The sequence below is a fragment of the Alligator sinensis genome, unplaced genomic scaffold (genome assembly GCF_000455745.1).
Source record: "Alligator sinensis unplaced genomic scaffold, ASM45574v1 scaffold599_1, whole genome shotgun sequence".
NCBI lineage: Eukaryota > Metazoa > Chordata > Crocodylia > Alligatoridae > Alligator > Alligator sinensis.
Window position 1 is genome coordinate 430,001 of NW_005841968.1, and position 8,519 is coordinate 438,519.

Genomic DNA, 8,519 nt, shown 5'->3' on the forward strand with positions numbered 1-8,519 from the left:
TGGGGAGGAGGCTCTCCTCAGCCAGCCTGGCTGACCTGCTCGACAGGGCTTTGAGCTAAGCCCACTGGAGGATGAGGGGGGACTACCGCCACAGCAAGCCCTCTGGGCAACTTTTGCAAATCCAGCAAGCTAAGGCACTCAAGGGAACTCACCCTTACCCCAGTGCCAGAGTGATCTGTAGGAAAGGCAAGGGCCCCCAATGGGACACTTACATGCCTGTGCACCAATGCCAGGAGCCTGGGAAATAAACAGGAGGAACTGGTCCTCCTGCTAAACCAAAACAATTACAATCACATAGGGATAATGGAGACCTGGTGGGACTCCACCTATGACTGGGCCACAATTATAGATGGGTATACCTTGTACAGGAGAAATGGTGTGGACAAAGGGGGTGGGGGTGGGTAGCTCTCTATGTCAAGGAAAGCTATGCATCCCTGCAAGCTGACATTGGCATCCAGGGGGGACGATTGGAAACTCTCGGGGTCAAAATCCGTGGTGAACAAGGCACAAGGGACACAATGATGGGGGTCTACTACAGACCTCCTAGACAGTATCAAGAGCTTGACCAGGCATTTGCCAGGGAACTGGCTGAGGCTTTGTCATAGCAGACTTCAACTACCCAGACATCTCATGGGAAGAGCACTCAACCAAATCTGAATGGTTGCAAAGCTTCCTCATGTGCGTGGATGAACTCTACCTGACTCAAGAAGTCTATGGACCGACAAGAGGCGAAGCACTGCTCAACCTGGTCTGGCACAGGGGGATGATCTGATCAGCAACCTAACGATCGAAAAGAAGCCAGGAGACAGTGACCATGAGCTGATCACTTTCACCATCCACCGTAAAGCTGGCAAGTCAGTCAGCAACGCATAAGTCCTTGACTTCAGGAAAGCTAACTTTGGAGACAAGGCTAGATGAACACCTTGCTGGGGTCGTTTGACCCCAGTACTTTTTCCTGCCATGGCAGGGGGTCGTACTTGATGATCTGCTCAGGTCCCTTCCAACCCTACAAATTATGAAACTATCCTCTCAGCTATGTCCTGGATATGGGCTCCTGGGAAGCAGCAGGCCTCCTGGGCTAAGGGGTCGGGGCAGCAGATTGCAACCTCGGTCCCTCTCAGGAGGGAGTTTCCCACAATGACCACTCCATGTGTGGCCTTAGGGAAAGCTGGGATGGTAGCTTGAGTGGTCCTCCCCTGCCTGCAGGAGCTGGCAGCTCTGCAGGCTCTACTGGGGCTGCAAGAGGTTCATACCTGTTGCAAAGCCCCAGAGGGGAGGCGACCCTGGTGCAGCGGGCCTTGGGGCTGTTGACTAGCTTGGTCTAACCCCCAGGTTGGACAGTGTGGGAGATCCTTGAGTTGGCAAGGCCCTAGCGACCATGACTCGAAGGGGAGGGGAGCTCAGGATGAGTGGTTGCTCTTGAGCTCCCCTCCCAGGAGCCCATATCCAGGAAGCACAAGCAATGTCGATCCCATCTCAGAGGAAAGGCAGCAAAAGGGCACAGAAGCCCCCTTGGCTCTGCAGGGAACTTGTGGACCTCCTGCGTCTTAAAAGAAAGACCTATAAAGGATGGAAGACTGGATCTACCTCAAAGGAGGAGTATTCTGCACTGATTCAGACCTGTAGGGAGCGAACCAGGAAAGCCAAGGCTGCAACTGAACTCCAACTGGCTACGCGTATCAAAGACAATAAAAAGTCCTTTTTTAGATATGTGGGGAGTTAGAGGAAAAGCAAAGGTAACATCGGACCCCTGCTAAACTAAATGGGACAACTGACAGCCAACACCCAGGAAAAAGCCAACCTGCTTAATGGGTATTTGGCATCGGTTTTTCACCAGCCCCGGTTTTTCACCAAAATGCTATGCTAATAGATTTAAGAATGCAAATACTTCAAGCATACATTGCAAAGAAAAACATGGTTGTTGTGGTTGCACCAAAAGAAAGAGAAGCTTAATATTTGTAATTTATTGTTTATTTTCATATACAAAAAGATAAACTTGAAATAATTCTTTCTAGGGTTTTTTTTCCTCCTATCAGTTGGGGTGCAGCTGGTTCACACTGAGCAAATACTACATTCATACTGGTTTATTCGGGCACCCAGTGCAAAGCTGAAGCAGCAAAACCCCAACTTGGCAGATCTAGTTTCAAACTTGAGACTCATTTCTAAAATACCACAGTAAAAAGGAACAAAGATCCACTGCAAATTTATGAACTATGATACAATGTTCTTTCCAAAATGTCTTCATTTCATAACCGCAATACAATGGATGTCTGCTTTAGGCCATTTTATATATGTATATATATATTTTTATATATATATATAATATATATAAAAAATCAGCACACTCTTCAATCCAAAAGGGGTTACAGCAACGAGCTTATCTCTTCTGTATACTCTTTTTCTTTAACAGGATACTTTAGTATAATTTTTGTTAACTCAGTAGTACAAGCTATTTCTGTTCTACATTTTTATAGCTACAAGAGTGAAATATAACCTACAACATTTACATTTCACATATCTTGGTATACAAACAGTACTTATTGAATTTGAGCCAAGGACCAAAAGTCTTTAAAAATTATTTCACCATCTGATAGAGCTTCCTGTAATTTACACTCAGTTTACTTTTGCCATCTTCTAAATCATTTACTTAATCTCATCATCTGAGTTATTACATCATTCACACTGGAAATCCTGGAGAAACAGGTTACTGCAAACTCTTATGTATACTCATATATATATATACAAGTTAAGTAACACAGCGTAATAAGACTTAGCTATCCATCCTAAAACTGATATGCACATATTTCACTAAGCTAGACAAGTCTTAGGATTTTTTATTTTATTTCTTTAAATAAAGCACAAATTTAGAAAGTAGCTGGTAAAACTGACAATATGATGGTTTTAAATGACACATGGTTAGGGTGAGATTTCTTTCTGCTGGTGCCAAAACATTTTCTCGTGAGTTTTGTACTATGCTGTGTTGTTTAACTGTATGCGTCTAATGTTACATGCAGAAAGCTCTTTCCACAAGAATTGACAAATTGTACTGAAGTCCACTTCACAGTATAAAATTCGTCAAACTTAAGGACAAATGTGAAAAATATTAACAGGTGAAAGATTAGGCCTTCAACTCTATCATGACAATCATGCAGAATTCATTAAGCAGATATTCTGAACAGGATGGCAGTGGCATTGTGCAGATTTTGGGCGTAGACTTGGGATCAAGAAGCATGTTAGTTTGCAGTAACCACCTTCTTTATTTGGGGCCCATTAAACATCTCTTTTTGCACCAATACATGATTCCATGGAAAAGCCATTGGCATGAAAAATATCGCCTTCTGAGAAATTTTAATACTTTTGTATATGATTTATTAAAGATTCCCTGTGACCATCAATAGCCACATAAACATTTGACAAACTAACACAGATCCTAAAAAAAGGAGCAACTGATCTTCCTTCCTTCCAATTAGTTCATCTTTGGATAGAAAGGTTACCATGTCACATACATAAAATGCAAACTATATTGGTGCATCAGGTACCTAGCTAAAATTATAAACCGTTTAATACACAGCTCTCAAAAAGACACGGCTGGTGAGAACAGGACTATAGATTTTTCCTTCTGGAGAGACTGGTAGGCTTACAGTTCTCTCAATCAAATGCTGTTATGAAATAATCCATTAGGGTTGAAGTTCTTCATAAGACAACCCACAGGAGAAGGGGGTGGGGGAAGTAAGATCCATTTAAATTATAAAGATCTGTCAATATGCCCCCTGCTATCCAGAGAACGTTGTTTTCATCATTACACTCCATGCACAACTCCGCAAAATATCTCAGTCCTGATCCTCCTGGCTGTCTTCTTATATGGGCAAATGTGCGGCCAAGAAATGCTACTAACAGCTACTCAACCGGGATTTTAAAATGACTATGATGGTCACTGGGTAAAACTTTAATTTTTTAGAATAGGAGAGAAAATTGAACAAGTCATGGCCAATGCTTTCCTTTTCACAAAAAAACAAATTTTTACAGTAATTTTCCCAGAAGGCATGGTGGTTCATTATGGTTTAACCATACCAACCTTAGCCGAATGGTCTACAGTTTTTAGCAACTGGAATCGTCCCCCCTACCCTCTGCTTCCAAAGGGGGCAAAAATGCAGGAACAGCATTTTAACCATAGAATGTGCGCCAATAAAATACTGAAAATACTAGAAAGAGAACAAAGAAAGCACTTTTCGGATAACAGCCTCTTGAATCACATCCAGCACAATGCCATTATAGAGCTTTCCAGAAGCCCTTCTGGTTTTAATGTTGGAAAACAAAAAGGTTTGCTTTTTTCCTTCAGTCCTTGGGGATCATTTGCCATTTATATATATATATTATATATATATATATATATAATATAAAAACACCCATATGTAGCAGGGTTCCTGTTTGCGTATGTTACAATATTGTAGCATCAAGGAGAATCCAGATAGCAACACTGTTTAACGTGAGGTTTGAGGTAATTGGTTCTTGAAATACCTGGATCACAGAATGCATCCAGAAACAACAGCTGGGCAATGAAAAGTGTTTTCTCAGACAGAAAAAACAAGTGAAAATATAGCTTGCAGCAGTTGCTTTTACATGGAAAAATAAAGGCACAACAGAATAGTGTTACATTTCGGATGGACATAACAGAAGTATGATTTTTTTCCTCTGGCAGTGTACAAGTAGAAAGGATTACTGCTTACTTCATGAGCTTTAACTTTAGTGAGAGAGAGAGAGAACTTTGCCCTAAACCAGAAGTTTTAGAGAACAGAAGTTGAATGTAAAGAAGAGGACAGGTTCACCAGGGACATTCAGAAAGTGCATCAGGGACACGCGCATCTCCTGGCTCTGCTCATGGAAATAGCAAGCCTGCCGCTGGCTTTAATGGGGACCAAAATTTCACCTGGAAAGACTGATGTGGAAGAATGATTTCTAACTACATAAGGCAAAACCGCCTTAAGCGTTCTAAGCCCTGATTTCAAAAGGGACCTGGTCAAGTCCACTGAATGCCACAGAACTGCATTCATCTTAATGGATACACTTTCTTGTTTGGTCTCAAGCTGTTTCCTGCAGAGTTTGCAACTCTGGCATTGTGGCATCAGGGTAGTGTATAAGAACCAGTCTCACTTTCCAATTTTCTTTACCATCTAGTCCAATTACACTGCCCTACTTGACTTAGAAGAAAAAAAGAAGGAACGGCAGATCTACATTTTTTAAATTCTTGCAGAAACACCCATGAGTAACAGTTTAGGAAGCTTTCTTTTCTGAAGATGATTATTAATATGGCAGTGTCCCACACGTTTATCAGGGGCCGGACTGCCCCTAACCTGCTGGCAGTGAAATCTGACTTCAGAAATGCAGAAACCCTGGAAAAGTCTGACTTGTGTAGGCTGTCAGTACATTTAAGAGGGAAGGGACTTCTAGGAATTTGTTTTATCAATATTTACTGGCAACAGCTCCTTACAGATCACATCATCCAGGAAGCAGAAGCATTTATAGTAAATGAATGTGGCAAACAGTTAGATCAGCCCAAGTATTTGGTCTTTTTAAATTCTTAACACTGACTTCACAACCTACTACAGCACCAGAGCAAACACAAACCCATACCGCTTACCACCCGGTGTTTTACATGGATACGTGAAAAAAAATCTTCCTGGTTAAATCTGAAGATGGTTATACAAAAGCAACAAGCATCTTTTGCAGAAAGGATGAGACGCGATATAACCAATTTTAACAATATAAATAGTGCAGTCCCCAAAACATGTCCAAGTACTTCCAAACCTGCTGCTTAAATTGGTTTCATACTTGACTTTTCTATCCGCTAAACTCTGATGTAGTGCAGTTAGATTAAACATTATATATAATCTATATTTTTGCTGTGTTTACACAGACCTCTCTCCCTTTTCCCTGCAGAAACATATTAGACTTTACAAAAATAATCTGTGGTATAAAAGAATTTTCACACAATGTAGAATTTGATTGTATATGCAACTAAAAATATATATTTTCCCCAAAGTAAAAAAGGTCAAACCATCCTTATTTTTCCCTATTATTATATAGCCTACTTTTTATTTACAATGCCACCAAACAATATTTTGTATGCAAAAGTGTTAGACTGGGGATGCTTCTTGCTTAACCACCTCAACTGGAGTACTACTTGAACAAGAACTACAACATTATGGTCACAGTGCTATCAAGCAGTAGCGTCTTCTGCAATTTGAGTCTCTTACTTTCCTAACAAGAATATCTTTTATCCAGAAAACAAGGTATGTTACAGTCTGCCTACGAGCCAGTGCTATAGGAATTAAACTGGTGTTTCTCAGTTTGCATGCTGTGGGCTGAGAAATCAATGCATTTTTGCATCTGAGTGGGCTTCCAAGATCCCATCCTGCTCCTACTGATGTGAATGACTTCAGTAGAAACAAGGTGGAGTCCACAGTACCAGGGAAAAAGGAGTTTTCTTACTAATTACAGAATTAGGAAAATGACGTTTCCTGCGCCTTGCCTCTAACACTTGTACACACCCCAGAGGTGTAGCATTTCCGCAGGTGTAATTTTTACCTACCATGTTTTATCCTGTAACAGAACTGCACTTTGAAAGCATGAGAAAGATGGGTAATAAGAGCACCAAGACATTCTGGCTCATGCTTTGAAGTGACCCTATATTCATGAAGGCCCCTCATTAAAGAAAAGCCGTGTTCAATTTGGGGCTGTGTTTGCATTCTTGTGCTTAAAACAAATACTGCAACCTAGAGGATGTGAAGATGTGAACGAGTCAGTCTTTGTGTGTCCTGATCAATAATATAAAGGAAGCATCATAGGTTAACCAAACCAAATGATTAGAGGAATTCAAGTGTGGGGAGATGCCCTCGACTACAGAAAGTGCTTAAACTTGTGTATGCATTCATCACAAGAACTAGGGGCCCCGTCTTACACTCAGATATCCTGACCTCAGTAGACACAGAAAGGTGGATTATGTTGAAAGTAACTATTGTGACAATATAATTCATAACAGTTTTACTATTAACTATTGCAAGACTTAAGTTTCCTTCAAATTTGTAGGGTAGGAGTTTGTAATGATTTTTTTCAAGGGCATGACAAAATGGCAGGAGGAATTAGTGACTGGTTATATCTCAAATGGATTTTAGTTTAATTTTTATTTAAAGTTAAAATGAAGTAGTATATTATTCATACCTCGACTGACAATCAATAGTGTAATCCTTTACAAGCATGTATAACTTCAGGAATGAATGGATTCTGCCTGTATCATTAGAGCAATCAACGATTTCTCACAGCATGTGCTATTAGGTTATTATAAGCTAGATTGTGATGCCTTCATTCACATCAAAAAGTACCTTACTCCAGAAGTTTTATTGTTGTTTTTTTTACTGGACTTTAACATTAGGAAAAGAATTGCAAAACAGCCCTACTATTCAATCCATGGCTGGCTGCTTAGCTTTCTGGCAACTGAACTCTAAAAATATTAACCGTGGCTCACTTGACTGCCTTGTAAAACATGGCTTATCTTTTGAGAATAAAATGCACAAAAGACTGTCAATAGTCTCTGTTAAGGAATTAAAATAATTTAAAAATCACTTCTGGGGTACACCGCTCCTAAGTTCACAGAACTTAGACTTCTAGGGTACTTACAGATGTGGGGGGGAATCCCAAAAAACAGCATTTTACTTTCAGCTCAGTGCTCCCCCATGCCAAGTGCAGCATATACCCAGAAAAGGAACTGCCCGGGGTCTGTACAGCTCATGTACTTCAGCGGGGCTTTTTGGTGCTTTTATCTAATAGCTGATTGGATCAGCTATTAAATAAAAGGGCCAAACCCCGCCGCTGAAGTGCATAAGCTATACAGGTGCCAGGAAGCTGGGTCAAACTGATGTGATTACTCTTCCAGTAAAGTGCTGTTTTCTTTTGTTTTGTCTTTCCCCACCTGTCAGCAGCCCTAAAGAGTACCAAAGCCCCTCCGCCGTAGTGGTGGCAAAAAAAGAAAGAACGAACAATTTACTTCCTTTACCAGGTTGCTGGAGATTATTTGACGATCCAGACCTATTTAAAACCTTTAATCAGCGTGAATAAATTAACTGATGCTTATCCAAGACTAATTTACAGCCTTTCCTTCTAAAATGCACATATATTTAAAACGAGAGCGCTACACTGATTTCCAAAGCTGCTGCTCTGATATTATCATGGGATTAGCGAGTCCATAGTTCTGTCACAAACAGACATTTTCTGTTATTGGAGAAGTTCCCATCTTGGAAGAGTAGGGAAGGAGTGTTGTTGCACACATGACAGGGCAGGAAATATGCAAGGAACAAGGTTTTTGGAGGATAACTTTTACTGGCCCAACTATATCGCTGGGAGAGATGAGACAAGCTTTTGGCCATAAGTGCCCTTTTGCATCTTAAAGTGTGAGCTCGTACTTTACTTACCCATGAAAATGAACAAAGCTATCTTGGTAAATTTAATCCATACATCCTACACAG